We start from the raw sequence: 15,584 nt of genomic DNA on the forward strand, positions 1-15,584 counted from the left end.
GCATTTTTTTAATACAATGATGGAAGCGTCATGATTTGCTTGTTTCGCTGTAAGTCAAGTAAGGGAGCGATTCTTGCCATTTTATTGCACGACTGTCACTCTGGTGACGTCGTGACGTTTCCTGGGCTGCTACAGGCGCATTGAAATGACGCTTTTCCCAGCGTATGAATCTCTGAGACTGTTGCCAGTATTGCACGTCCGATATGTTTATTTCTTTAAGTAGGTATAAGACATTTCGAGAGTCTGTATTGGAAATGTAGACCGGCTGTTAAGAATGATTTTTATGTAAGCGTCTTCTGGGTTGTTTCTATTGTGCACATATATATTTTACCTCGTCAGTGCTCGGCAGCGGCCACCAGAGTCGAAAAGAGACAAAGGATTAAAAGCCGTTTGTTGAAAAATGTAAGGTGAACTTTTTGTACGTTAAGACTTTGTTAAGGAAGGGTGAGCATGCGATCAGGGTTATAATATTATGATGCTCGATTATGAACACATATGTTTACACCATGTATTATTCCAAAGACAACTTTCATCACTGGAGTTTTCTTAAAACGAGAAGTGTTTACCATTTTCAACACACTCAATTTTAGTGTGAGGTTATGGTGCCCTTGAGCATGTTTTAACTGCAATAAGAACAAGAAATGAACTAACTGTAGTTTTGTAAATAATTAATTTCTGGATTTATTTATAAACACGCATATGCATCCGCCGAATTCCTCCCGCACACACGCACACAATGAACCCTTGTCACCAGTGGAAGCTGTTATCTACTACCACGTGACAACAATAAATACTATAAATTAGAATAGCTTTGAGGATCACGTCGAGTTTAAATTGTTGAAACATTTGAAATTTTAATTATTTTAATGTGAGTAAAAAATACATTTTGCAACATAAATTAATTGCAGAAAAGAACATTTTAAATTCTCTATAATAACTGATATATTTTTAATTCCAGTGAAAACCAGCCTCCTCCTAAAGGCCTCAGATTTCCCTAATATCATCCCTAGCTAGTTGTTCATTCTAAAGGTGAGAAGGAAGGCATTTATCAGTTAATAATTCTCGTTCCTGCTACAAATCAGAATTAAGAATTCTTGTTATGGTTCCTAACATCCTCTACTACCTTGAACTTGGATCGTTACCTTACGATCAAACATTTCTGGGTTTCTCTACAGAGTATAGTAATATCCCATCAAGAGTGGCACTGTCGTCAAAGGCAGTAGTAACAGGATAGAAATGCCAATGTACCAGAAATCTTATGGTCCAACTCTTGCCCTGCACTATAGTGGTGACACTGCAATTGCAATCTGTACCTGACGATTTTTATAATATACAACTCTACAATGACTCTAAAGTGCATGGAGTAAGTTCAGTAATGATGATCAGGATTATGATTAATAATATTACTAATATCTTGTTCCATCATCTTTGTTAGCATAAGCTAAAGTATTGCAAATGTACATTTGAAAAAAAAAGAAACGTTAACATTTTATTTTTAGTTTTAAGTAATTTTTGATGTTAACACATATACTCAAACGTTATTCAAAGTCAGTAGTTAATGGGGAAAAATTAATCATGTTCACAACTATTTTAAAATAAGTTTTTAAAATATATTATAATTATTATTATTATTTAATAGATGATTTTTACATTATCTCGTGTCAATTATTGCAGACTTGCGGCTTAACGCAGTTTCTTGCTGGTCCAAAACCGTTTTCAGGACCGTGGACAGCAACCAGCACTGGCGAATTTCATTTGGTAGAACTGATTACATTAATCTGTTATAGTTTCAAGTAATGTTAAAAACTACTGTTATTAGACATGCTTAAAATTATTTAATGACATTTGTGCACCTTCTTAGCCATGGAGAATTTGGAATAAACCGGACACATGTTTGTTGTTTTTTCCACTTCAGTCAGCTAAAAGGAATTCTCAGTTATTAAAAGTAGAAAAAACTACTTTTATGGCACTTTCAGAGCAAACAATACATTAACACTGAATCTCACTAACAGATTACAATTACACACTTTAATAATAAAAGAAGAAATGAATGCAATATTACAGACGTTAGAAGGAGCTTGCAAAAGATCCACTATCATAGAATAATGCAAATTATCAAAAGAGAAATCGAGTAAAAAACCGTTTCTGTAAAACAAAGAACAGCACAAAAGAAAAGTCTATTTGAGTGGGCTTATGTACAAAAGGTAGTTGAAAAAAGTGAAGCACTTCATAAAAATGGGAAATATTACTTTGTATTTTACAACCATGGTTGTTGCATGGTTCATACATTGTAAGAGTCTTAACTAATTGCATAAATGTTTTCCTAATGTATGAATTATTTGTAGGGGTTGGGATACTATACCAGCAAGAGATAATTCAACTGGAAATTAAAAAAAAAAGTTATTTTCCTGATCTAACATTATACAAACAAATGAATCTTTTCACTATTTAGAATTCTTAGTTTTTTAGTGAAATTTATGTTTGTTTTTGTCTTCTGATAAGCATTGCTTCATTTGTATCTCTTTAAGATAATTTCATTGTATTTTGGCTTTTCAATTCATGCTGAAAGATTTTTTTTTTTTATGGAAGGGATTTATCTGCCATTAATATTTACAATTTATCAAAATCTGCCTCATGGGAAATAAGTTGAAACTGAATCAAATAACTATAAATTTGTAATCATAAAAGGAATTGTGAACTGGAGAAATCCAGTATTCATTCTGTTAAACAGTGAATAGTGTCTTGAGAGTAATATTTATTTATTTATTTATTGTCTTTGTTGTTTATTTGGTCCTTTCATGTTAATAACTTTAGTCACACATTAATTTTCTCCTTCTCCTTAGTTCTTCTCTTCACATGATACTCCCCAGTACTGTGTAAAACATTTTCTTTCCTGTTTTATTTTATGGGCTGTGATTCAATGAAATAGATTTTACTCCAAAATCTCTAAACACATTGTTTAAAATCTATGATAGAAAGTACTTGTAAGACATTCATTGTAAATATATATATGTATGTAAGTATGTGTGTGTATATGTGTGTGTGTGTGTGTTTGTCTTTCCTTTAACAGTAAAAGCCTGAAGTACTTTAAAGTGCTTTGCCTTTGTAAATATGTATCCATGCATCAATTTTTAAAGCCATATTTTCAGTACTGGGTGATTTAAAGGCAAATCTCTCCCTGCAGAAACTATTACAAATGAGCCCTGGATTTGATTCTACTCATATCAAATCATAGCCTTGAAAATGTAATGATTTTAATGGACCAACTGACATTTACAGAACATTGAACTCTAGAACCCCAAATATCACAAAAGCATAAACTATAAGCCAGTAGTTAGATGAAGACAGAATTTAATCTTTGTAAATAATTAGTCTTTGTCTTTTATCTCAATACAACGGGGAAGGTTTATTGTCACTCTGCTTTATGTTGACGAAGGTCGCAATAGCAGAATGATGAGCAGTTAAAAAAATGTGCATTGTGCATATCTTGTGCCCATGAGTTGTATGATCGTATACTACTCCCACTCGTGAAAACCATCAAGAAAAAATGCAGCATCTTCTCTTGGCATGGTAGTTATCTCCAGAAGCCACTGTTTTTTAAGTGGATGAATGAAGTTCCAAAATAGATACATACATTTATGAAAATCGAAAGCAAGCAGAGAGTACAGTTACTCCCTGTCAATTAGTTCGTTTAGTTCTCATACTCAACTATTCACATTTCCCACAATGTCTATTTCTTTTCAAAAAGCTCAGGCATATCTCTATTCTTTAATTAAAATAAAGTATGAAAGAATACGCAGCTAAAACAGCGTACCTGAATTTTTCTTGTCCATCTTCTCTCTTATTTATTTATTTTTTCTACAGTAAGCCAATCAGAATCGTTGTCTTGAACTGTAGTGATCATGAAAGGCAGCAGCGGCCATTAGAGGTTTTGTATGTTACTGCAGAAGCCCAGTGTGGCGTTTGCATTTAGTGCTGGGTGCCTGTTAATATGCAAGCTTAGTTTACATACCGGATATTTACCTCTCTTCTTCATGATATGATATCATATGAGTAATTATTTGATCCTGCACAATCTCCAAATTGTGTCTTATTTGCGTGGCTCATGGAACAAATAATATTAAGATACTTAATAGTCTGAGAACTTAAAATGCTTACTCATTTTTTCTACTTATTATACATGTATATATACCTTGAAAAAACAGCCAAGTCTCTTTCATATGATTGCATTATTTTGCACCATGTAGTCAGAGCCCTTTATCCCTTACACATTTTGTTATGTTGCAGCCTTATGTTAAAATCATTTAAATTCATTTTTCCCCCCTCATCATTCAACACACAAGAATGAACAAGCCTAAAATAGGATTTTAGGAATTTTGGCAAATATGCTAAAATAAAAATCTGAACTATCCGATTGAAACAAATATTCAGATCCTTTACAAATGACTTACTTGAAATGCTTTTAAAAGAGATGACAACTGATCTGGGGATTTTCTGCCATTCTTCTCTAAAGATCCTCTTTAGCTCTGTCAGGTGAAATGAAGATTAGTGAACATCTATTTACAGATCTCTCCAGAGATGTTCGACTGGGTTCAAGACTGGGCTTTGACCTGGCCACTCAAGAACATTCATATAGTTGTCCCTAAGTGATTCCTAACTTGTTTTGGCTTTGTGTTTCAGGTCATTGTCCTTTTGGAAGGTGAACCTTTGGCCCAGTCTGGGGTCAAGGGTGTTCTGGAACAGATTTTTTATTATGGATATCTCTGTACTTTGCTCGATTTGGCTTTACCTCATCCTTGACTAGTCTCCCAGTCCCTGCTGCTGAGAAACACACCTCTGATGCTGTCCCCAACATGCTTCACCATTGGAATAGTTTTGCACAGTAGATGTTCAAGACTTGGGTTCCCTCAGACTTGATGTTTCGAATTGAGGGCAAACCATTCAATCTTGGCTTCATCAGATCAGAGAATTTTGATTCTCACATATTCTGGACGTTTTTTAGGTGTTTTTTTTTTCCAACTCCAAAAGGGCTTTCATATGTTATCTTGCCACTCTTGCCAGCCCAGATTATTGGAGTGTTTCAGAGGTGGTTGTCTTTCCGAATGTTATCTCTATCTCCACAGAGATTTTGTGGAGCTCAGCCAGATTGATCATTGGGTTCTTAATCACCTCTCTAACCATGGTACTTTTAGAAGAGTTATGGTTATTTCAAACACAGCACTTTGAAGCCTTCAATGCTGCAGAGCTTGTTTTGTAACCTTCCCCAGTTCTATTACTCAACTCTAACCTGTCATTAAGTTATGCTGGCAATTCCTTCAACATCATGTCATGTTTTTTGTTCTGGTACTTACTGTCAACAGTGAGAACTTGTATAGACTGATGTGTATCTTTCTGATCATGTCCTTTCATTTGAATTGACCATAATGGACTCAAAACAAGGTGTAGCAACATCTCAATGATGATCAATAGACTAGGATGCAGCTAAGCCATAGCAAAGTGTCTATATACTTGTGCAAATGTGATATTCCACTTTTTTATTTCAAAATGTCTAACATCATCTTTTCCACTTTGTTATTCTGTAGTATTGAATGTTGTTTGAAAAGGGAAAGATGAATTTAAATGATTTCAGTGCAAGGCCGCAACATAATGAAATGTGAACAATGTGATGGGGTCTGAATAATTTCTGAAGGCACTGTTGTTTGGTTACATTTCTGTACCTATTTACAACTAAACAAGTATATGAGGCTTTATTGGTTATCAATTGGGGACTGATAGGAAAGCTTATCACTAAGAAAAAATTCTCAATTAGTATCAGGTCAGGTCGGGTTCAGGAGCACACACCGGTACAGCTCATTGCCACACCCACCTCAAAACAAAACAGCTTAGGATCCTGGTTGGCAACCCCTCATGCAAACATGTGGTCCAGTCCCCGCTTCCAGAAATGACCATCTATCTGCTGCATCCAGGTGTTATGTGGGAGTCCCATTGGCCTGGTCCAGCCATTCGGGTCCTCAACAATGATGAAGATCCAGTGAACCAGATCACCCTCGGGGAATTATGCCACATGGTCGTAGTGCCGTAACTGACACTCCCTCACAATGCAGTTAATGTACCTCATTCAGGACTCCGTGAGCAATCACGGTATCCAAGGATTCTCCAAAGAGACATAGTACCGAAGGATGCCAGTCTTCATTTCAGGTCACTAGATAGCGTATAATAAGACAGGAAGCACCAAGGCTCTAAAGACTTGGACCTTTGTCCTTTTGCATAGATATCAAGAGCAGCACCTTTCCAGCAACCTAATGACTCCCCATGCTCTCCCAATCCATTTACTGACTTCATAGGAAGAGTCACCAGAGACATGAATGTCACTGCTGAGATAAGTAAACCTCTCGACAAGACTGACACTCTCTCCGCAGACAGACACACTGCTGATGGCCATGTCATTAAAGGCCTGGATGTTGGTTTTTATCCAGAAAACTCGCAAGCCCAGACACTCAGACTCCTCGCTCAGTCTCTCAAGAGCCCCGATCAGAGCCTCCACTGACCCAGCGAAAATCACAGCATCATCAGGAAAGTCAAGATCAGTGAATGTTTCTTCACTAGCGGATGCCCCACAGACTCTGGACCCCACGACCTTGCCCAACACCCAGTCCATGTAAGCATTGAACAGAGTAGGAGCAGAAACACACCTCACAAACCTCAGAATCAACTGGGAAAAACTCACAGGTTCTGCCTTCACTCTGCACAGCACTCACAATACCAGTGAACAGGCCGGCCATGATATCCAGCAACCTTGAGGGGATTCCATGAGTCTCAGGATGTCCCATAGAGCAGGTCGATCAACTGAGTTGAACACATTATGAAAATCAACAAAGGCTGTAAAGAAATTCTGCTGATACTTGTGTTTGCACTCCATGAGAACCTTCAGTGCCAGGATACATGTGAAAAATATGAATTTCCCTTTGGAATTAATAAAGTATCTATCTATCTATCTATCTATCTATCTATCTATCTATCTATCTATCTATCTATCTATCTATCTATCTATCTATCTATCTATCTATCTACAGTTGATGGTAGACTTATTAGGCATAAAACAGGACAGCTCCAGGTGCTGATAAGTAAGCAAGTGATCACACATCCTACTGAAGATGACCCTAGCAAGGACTTTACCCGGCACAGAGAGCAGTGTTATCTCCCTGTTGTTGCTGTAGATAGGGACGACAAGTGCCGTTTTCCAGTCAGTTGAGATGATGCCTGTCTCCCAAATAAAAGCAAAGATTGCTTGCAATGCAAGGAGGACAGCTTTACCACCAGCCTGGAGAAGTTCACCCAGGATACTACAGATCCCTGCATCCTTCCCTACCCTCAGCTGGTTCATCACCTGTACAATCTCAGTGAGACTGGGTGGTTCAGAGCTAATTGGATGAGCAGCTTCAAGAACTGTGGACCCAGAGATATCCAATGTCCTAGCCGGATAATTAGTTTTGAACAGCTGCTCAAAGTAGCCAGTCCAGCGGGTCCCAACTGCAGTGTCATCCATAAGGAGTGCTCTGTCAGCCACCGTGACTTCGATACCAGAGTTGCCATCAAGCCATGCGCTGTGACTCCTCTTGATGATATCCAGAGTGCCCTGCAAGATGAAACACCTCTTTCTGGGAACACTGGTAACACCAACACAACCCTCAGCAACCTTCAGGGTCTTGTCACGGAAGGTCTCCCACATCACATTAGGATCAGTAGTTGGACCCAAGTCTGCACATTTCTCACACAAACTGTGTGCGGGCTCATCATAAACAGCCTGATCTTTGCATCTGGCCAGGTCTGGTAACTTTGTCCTAGTAGGTGGTAGCCTACTGGACTTAAGCTGGATCTTCATAGTAGCAACAACAAGTCTGTGGTCAGAATTCACACGCTGGGCACTTCTGTAAACCCTGAAGGTTTGTAAGAGCGTCCAGCTACCCACAAGGATGTGATCAATCTCCTTCACTGCAGCACCAGTATTGGTTTACCAAGTCCAATGATGTGGCTCAGGGCACTGAAACCAGGATCCAGTGATCCGCAGCCCCTGACCTTTTGCAAGTCAAGGAAAATGGAACCACTTTCACCACAGTCACCAAACCCATGGGGACCAACACAATCTTCATAGCCAGCCCTTTCAATTTTAGTAGTTGCATTGAAGTCACCCATGACCACAGCAGTGTCACCTCACAGGCAGGCATCCATTAACCACCGAGCGAAGTTGCGAATAAAATGTCTCCCTCACCAAGACATCACTCACTGTGGTCAGAGCATACACTGAGACAATAGACAAGGCACTGGTCAACTAATATGGCAGACTTTATTTGTTATTTCAATTTTCTTCTATATTCAAAATAAAAATTAGTAATATTTTGAAAGTCTGTAATGACATTACACTTTTACTTTTTCCTGTACCCCATCATTTCTTCCTAATATACTCCCTTCAGTGCTTCACCTCTATCTAAATCACCCATTTTGGCAATAATAGCAACCTGCTTGAAGCCAGACATTAGTAGTAGGCCTGTTTAAGTAAATTCAGATATTTACAGAAATTTCAGGAATTAAGATAGCTTTGTTGATTGCAGTTGAAGCAGACATCAAATTCTGCATTAGAGAACAGTTTTCTAATATCAGGTCCAAGAGATATAGTGAATATGTTCGGTAAAGAGTGATGGGAATGGAAGTACAGAAGAAGAGAAAGCAAGGGAGCCCAAAGTGGAGTTGGATGAATAAAGTAAAATAAGGTCTGAAGGAAAAGGGTCTCACTGGGGAGGAGGTGTTGGACCAAGCTGTTTGGAGAATGTTGATCAAGCACATTGAACTGTCATAGAAGTGGGCTAAGGATTAAGAAGAAGAAGAAGAAGGTCCAGCAAGAATGCTCTCTTTCAGTTAAGCCACAAACCTTGAAACCTTCAGCACAAATACATAAAACAGTCTGTATCTTTAAAAGGGCTTTGCCAGGCACATTTATTAAACCAAGTTTAATATGAAGCAGTGGTAACAGCACTTTACCTTGGTCCACCAGCCTAGGTCTGATGATGTTTCTGGAACCAACCTGTAACTTTTCTACCTGGGCATTCCTTCTAAACCCAATGTTAATTCTTGGCTCCGCTGTTACACTCACAGAGAAAATAAGGTCTTCTAATGGCTTCAAATGCTGTTACTTGCTGCTGTGACTTATCAATATGCTCAATTCCCACTATATTCTGACCTTATTATTGAATCCAATAACCATTCTGCTTGAAACTTACATTTTTAATATTAGAAATTATTAAATTCAAATGGTCATTAAAATAAAATACCGACATTTAACAAATTATACTGCAAAACAAAAAAGCCTATAACTGACAGTAAAAAAATGTGTTTCGTAAAAAAATGTTACATAACAGTGGTGTGCATAGGTGTGATCACAATCTGATATATGGATGTTTACCTACCAGGTAATGCTTGTGGTTGGAAGACCATTCAGCAGACATCTACCACTCAAACACCCTGTCAAGTAAGCAAACCAGCTGCCGTGGCACAACATCTGAGGCTTTGTCTCGGGTGCTGACATCCAAGGTTTGATCTTTGCAAGGGGAAGAAAAGTTCATACATCCGACGTGTCCCAATAAGGGTGAAACCCATGTTGTGTACACTTTGCGTAATTTGACAGTTACTATATATTGTGTGTGTATATATATCCATCCATCCATCCATTTTCCATTTTGGTAGGAATCAATCCCGGGCAGGGTGCCAACCCACCGCAGGTGTGTATATATATATATATATATTTATCAGCCCCACCGATTCCCTCAAGCCTCAAACACACTAGCACCAACACAAGTCCAGGGTTCAAGTAAGTGAAATTTTATTTTCATAATACCTTTACAAGACTTTTTTTATTGTTAATATAATCACCCAAAAACAATTCTTTTCTCTCCCTCTCTTTCTTCCTCTAATTCCAGTCCAGGAGAACTTCTGGTGTTACAACATTGCAGGTTGATAGCACTTCATTCATTCAAAAGTTCCTTCATGTAAGGATGGACTGTTCTTGCAGCTCCCCTGGTTAACACCCATGGAACCCAGCAGGGCTGTAATTCCAAGCCTGCCCTCTGGGTGTCCATGCAGGCAGTATAACAAGAGAGAGTGCCACCTATTGTATTGGAGGAGCAAATAGTCCATGAGAATGGTCTCCCCGTGTCCTGTTAATCTGGCAAGGATAATTTGAACCAACGATGCAAGTCCATACTTGGTGTCTATGAAAACATATTCTGTACATTTTAATATCTGTAAAACATGAAATAATCAAAACATTCTTTTCCGTTTATACCTGTGAGAATTAACTTCATGATTTGCTCCAACGTATTGTCTTTGTGTGCTGTTTACCAATTATAGGTGTCACCAGAAACTCTCTTTCACTCTCTGTCTCTATCAGCCACACACAAACACACACACAAGGACAACATTGACTCTGTAAAGAGAAAAAAGTCCTTCTATCCTTCTAAAGAAAAACTCTTGCAGAGAAATTAAATATAACACTTGCACATCACAGTCATTATTACTCTTTCCTTTGACAAATTGTAGCATCAATACATTGATCAATGTCAGCTTAAGGCTCATGCTGTGTACTTTGTATTTCAACAAAATCTTTACCTCCTCCAAAGCAAACCCAGTAGATAACATATGTAAACATGAAAGCTAAAATTTTAATTCTAGTTCTATTTTTATAATACAATATGCCTACATTTTAAATGTCTTTTTGTTAAGAAATACTGTATAATAAGTGCACATCCCACTCACTATGATTATAAAAATTCAGCAAAAATCACATGCATTATTACTATGGCTCTTAGACATCATATCACCTATCAAATTTTGTATTTTTCTTTGTTCACAGAGCATAACAAACAAATACAGTGGATTCATAAAGTATTTGGACCAGTTTATTTTTTTGTTTATTTTATTTTGTTGAAGATTTTTTTTAGTTTTGGCAACAGCAGGTCCAGTTCAGTGTCATTATCACAAGCATTCCCTCAGGGCTCTGTCCTCAGCCCTCTGCTCTTCTGTATTTATATGCATCCCATTGGCCATATCATTCATAGCTATGGACTGGGTTATCAATTTTATGCAGATGATACAAAACTCTGTTTCAATGTTAAGAGAAAAACTTCACGAGGGCTTTCTCAGCTCACCACTTGCTCAGAGAAATTAAAACCTAGATGGAGCAGAACTCTTTAAAATAAATTGCAATACAACTGAACTCTTGCAAGTTGGCACTAAAGCGCAACTTAAGAAAATGAGCTCCTTCACAGGCACTCTTGACAGCGATCTCATCAGACCTTCTTCTGATGCAGATAATCTTGGTGTCCCTTTCTTATTCTGCTACATTACATCACATGCTAGTAGAGAGTTACAATAATCAATGCAGGAGGTGATAAAAGCATGGACACGTTTCTCAGTATTAGAAAAGAAAGAGGAGAATGAGCCAACACAGAATATGCTACAGAGGTGAAAGTAAGAAAGTTTTTTTAATGATAGCTAGATAAAGTATCTATCTATCTATATCTATCTATCATTAAAAAACTTTCTTACTTTCACCTCTATAGCATATTCTGTGTTGGCTCATTCTCCTCTTTCTTTTCTAATGCTGAAAAACTTGTCCATGCTTTTATCACATCCTGCATTGATTATTGTAACTCTCTGCTAGCACTGCTGCTTCTAACCTTATATCACAGCTCCAGTTGATTCAAAACTCTGCTGTAAGAGTCGTAACACGGACCAACAACAGCGAGCACATAACACCCATTCTGCTTCACCTCCACTGGTCTCTATGTTTTACAGAATTTAATATAAAATTCTTTTATTAACCTACAAAGCTTTAAATGGCCTCACACGGGACTACATCAGTGACCTTCTCCATATCTATGCTCCTGTTCAGCCACTAAGGTCCTCTGATTCTTGTAGTCTTGTTGTGCCCCACACTAACCTGCACTCTATGGTGATAGAGCCTTCAACTGTACTGTATAGTGCCCATACTCTGGAACAACCTTCATAAATTAATTAGATCAGCTGACTCCATTCATTCTTTTCAAAAATAACTTCTAACTCATATGTTGCGGAATTACTTTTGACTTAACCTGACATTCTGCCTCCACTTTCAGTTTTCTTCTCTGTCCAAGATGCTCAGTATAACTTCTGTGTGTGTTAGTTCACAAATGATGTTATTTGCTAGGCTTTTCTTTTAGTATTGAAGTTAGTATTTTACTCTGGTTTGTTTTCTTCTATTCTTTTCAATTCTTTGTAAATCATGTATCTGTCTGTTTTAGCGTTCTATTCAGGAAACATCTGTATCCAATCTTACACATACTTGCTGTTTCTTTCTGAGACTCTGTGAAGTGCCTTGAGCATAGGAAAGGTGCAATATAAATAAAACATATTATTATTATTATTATTATTATTATTTTACTTTACATGGAGTTCTAGTGTGTTATGGTGTCATTTTCTTTGACTTCTCACTACTTTAAATGGATAAATTTGCCATTTTTGCTCATCAGTCTACACTCAATAACCCACAACGACAAAATAAAAAGCATCTTATCATAAAAGTTTTCAAATTCATTAAAAATTAAAGACTAATATTTCACATTGATGTAAGTATTCAGACCCTTTGACATTACAATTCCAATTATTGCCTTGCTTATCCTGTTTGCTTTTGTGTCTTCGAGATGTGTGTAGATCTTGATTAGAGTCTACCTTTGGCATAATGAAGTTCATGTAAAAAGGCAAACACTTGTGTATTTAAGGCCCACAATTCACACTGCATATTAGGACACAAACCAAGCCATTGAGCTCAAAGAGCTCTTTGTTGACCTCTGCAATCAAGTTGTGGTGAGGCAAAGATCATGTTAGTGGTTTAAAACAATTTCTAAAAAAAATGAGTGTTACTAGGAGCATGGCATCCTCAGTAACTGTAAAATTGTGAGAAGTCTGAAACAACCTGGAGTCTTCCTAAAGTTGGCCACCTTGGCATAATGAGTAACCAAGTAAGAAGGTCCTTTCTTAGGATAAAACTGGTTATAAAGGGCTTTGATCAGGGAGATGACCAAGAATCAAATTATCACTGTAAAAGAGCTTCAGAAGTCATTTTTTGAGATGGGAGAACCTGTCAGAAGGACAACCATCTCAGCAGCATTCCATTAATCAGATATTTGTGGTACAGTGGCTAGATGGAAGACACTCTTCAGTAACAGGCAAATGCCAACCTAGAGTTTGCCAAAGAGCATATAAAGATTCACTGGTCTGATAAGACAAAAATTGTACTGTTGGGGCAGAATTCCAAGCACTATGCCTGGAAAATACCAGACATTGCTCATCATCTGCTTAATACCATTTCAACAGTGAACAATGGTGGTACAGCATCAGGCCATGGGGTGCTCCTCAATGGCAGGGACAGGGAGACTGGTCAGAATTGAGTGACAGGTAAATGTAGCAAAATGCTGAGAGGTCCTCAATGAAAACCTGCTCAAGAGTGCATGAATCCACAGACTGGGTCAACGGTTTACCTTTCAGCATGACAATGATCCAAAGCATACAGCCAAGTTAACGCAGGAGTGACTTTGGGACAAATCTCTGACTATCCCTGAATGGCCCAGTCAAATCCCAGACATAGACCCATTAGAATATTTGTAGTGAGACATGAAGATGGCAGTTTACTGAAACTTCCCATCCAATCAAATAAAATTAGAGAGGTTCTGCCAGGAAGTATGGGGTAAACAACCTCAATCCTTTCGTACACAGTGTGTACATACTTACCCAAGAAAAGTGGAAGTTTAATTAGTGCCAAAGGGGCTTCTACATGGTACTAAATTAGGGCACTGAATACTTAAATGAATGGGAGGTTTCAGTTTTTGATTTTAAATAAATTTGCAAACCTTCCTGAAAACATTTTTCACTTTGTGATAATGAGTTATTAAGTGTAGATTGATGAACAAAAATGTCAAATTTTGCCATTTACATTTAAATCTAAATCAAAGTAGTGTGTGTAAAGTAAAGAGGTATGAATAGTTTCAGAATCCACTGTAAACAGATAAATAAATATAGATTAATGAGAACAGCATTAATTTGACCTATAATTACTTTGATCTTCCAGAGTCACATAGCTACAGATTTGTATTTTGTGCTGCATTGTCTGTTATCTTTAATTCTTTCTTTCTTGTAATTACATTTTAAATACAATCAGGATTAGGAAGTACTTTACCGTGGAAAAGCTGTAATCTGTTCATGAATTATTAATTTCCATTTTCAGATAATTTTTTTTCATATCATGTGGTTAAACCTAATAAAAAATACAGACTGATCACCTTGCATTTTTGCAGTTATCTGACAAAATCTAATCAACATCAGTAACTGCATGTAGGAGGTAGATGATTTTTTATAATCTTACAAAGCTTTTGGCATGACTGCCTTTGGTTACAAGATAGCTAAAATCATGTCAACACAGTTACATTAAGTATGCAATGATCTCTGGGATTTCCCGTTGTTAAAAATGCTTACACAGATGCCTGCTAAGAAAAAAATGGAACATTAGGTCAGAACAAGGTTATGCTGTAAACAGTTAGGTTCTTTAATTTGCTGGAAATTTTAGAAAAACAAGAAATGAAAAGTGTCTCCACTGCAGGAGATTTTTAAAGAAGTTCACATTTGATGAATTTTAAAGAAGTGCCTTTCATGAACTTATCTGAAATGCTTCATTGCCTGCAATGGCTCCTTGATGTCATAATCCAATAAAGCTGTTATCTTGATTAACCTCATAATGGTTTAAAATCTTTAGGATAAGTGAATTCCATCCATCCATCCATCTATTTTCCAACCCGCTGTATCCGAACACATGGTCACGGGGGTCTGCTGGAGCCAATCCCAGCCAACACAGGGCACAAGGCAGGAACCAAACCCGGGCATGGTGCCAACCCACCGCAGGACACACACAAACACACCCACACACCAAGCACACACTAGGGCCAATTTAGAATCGCCAATCCACCTAACCTGCATGACTTTGGACTGTGGGAGGAAACCGGAGCGCCCGGAGGAAACCCATGCAGACACGGGGAGAACATGCAAACTCCACGCAGGGAGGACCCGGGAAGCGAACCCAGGGGTGAATTACATTCACATGGAAAAGTGAAATTCATATGTGAAGCAGATTCCCATATTTATACACCAAACAGACTTACCTCTATGAAATATACACTGAAGTTATACATATTGTAAACTTGAGCGCTGTTTTATTAAAAGAGTATGTTCTTCCAAGGTCTGTTTGTGAGATGGTGTCAGTCTCAACACCAACTCAAGTCTAGAATTAAGCCTCATCTTTTCCCTATGGTTTTCTAATTGATGTCCCTTTAAATTTCAGTTTCCACGGTTCCTGTTCTTCAATGTATTATTATGTTACATTGGTTACCCCTGTCCTTTAGAATTGACCTTAAATTCTGCTAATGATACATAAAGCTCTAAATATTCTTGCTTCTTTCTATATTTTGGAGTGCCTATTCTCTTAACAATTCCAGTCGTAACCTTAG

This window comes from Erpetoichthys calabaricus, chromosome 11 (genome assembly GCF_900747795.2).
Source record: "Erpetoichthys calabaricus chromosome 11, fErpCal1.3, whole genome shotgun sequence".
Lineage (NCBI taxonomy): Eukaryota > Metazoa > Chordata > Cladistia > Polypteriformes > Polypteridae > Erpetoichthys > Erpetoichthys calabaricus.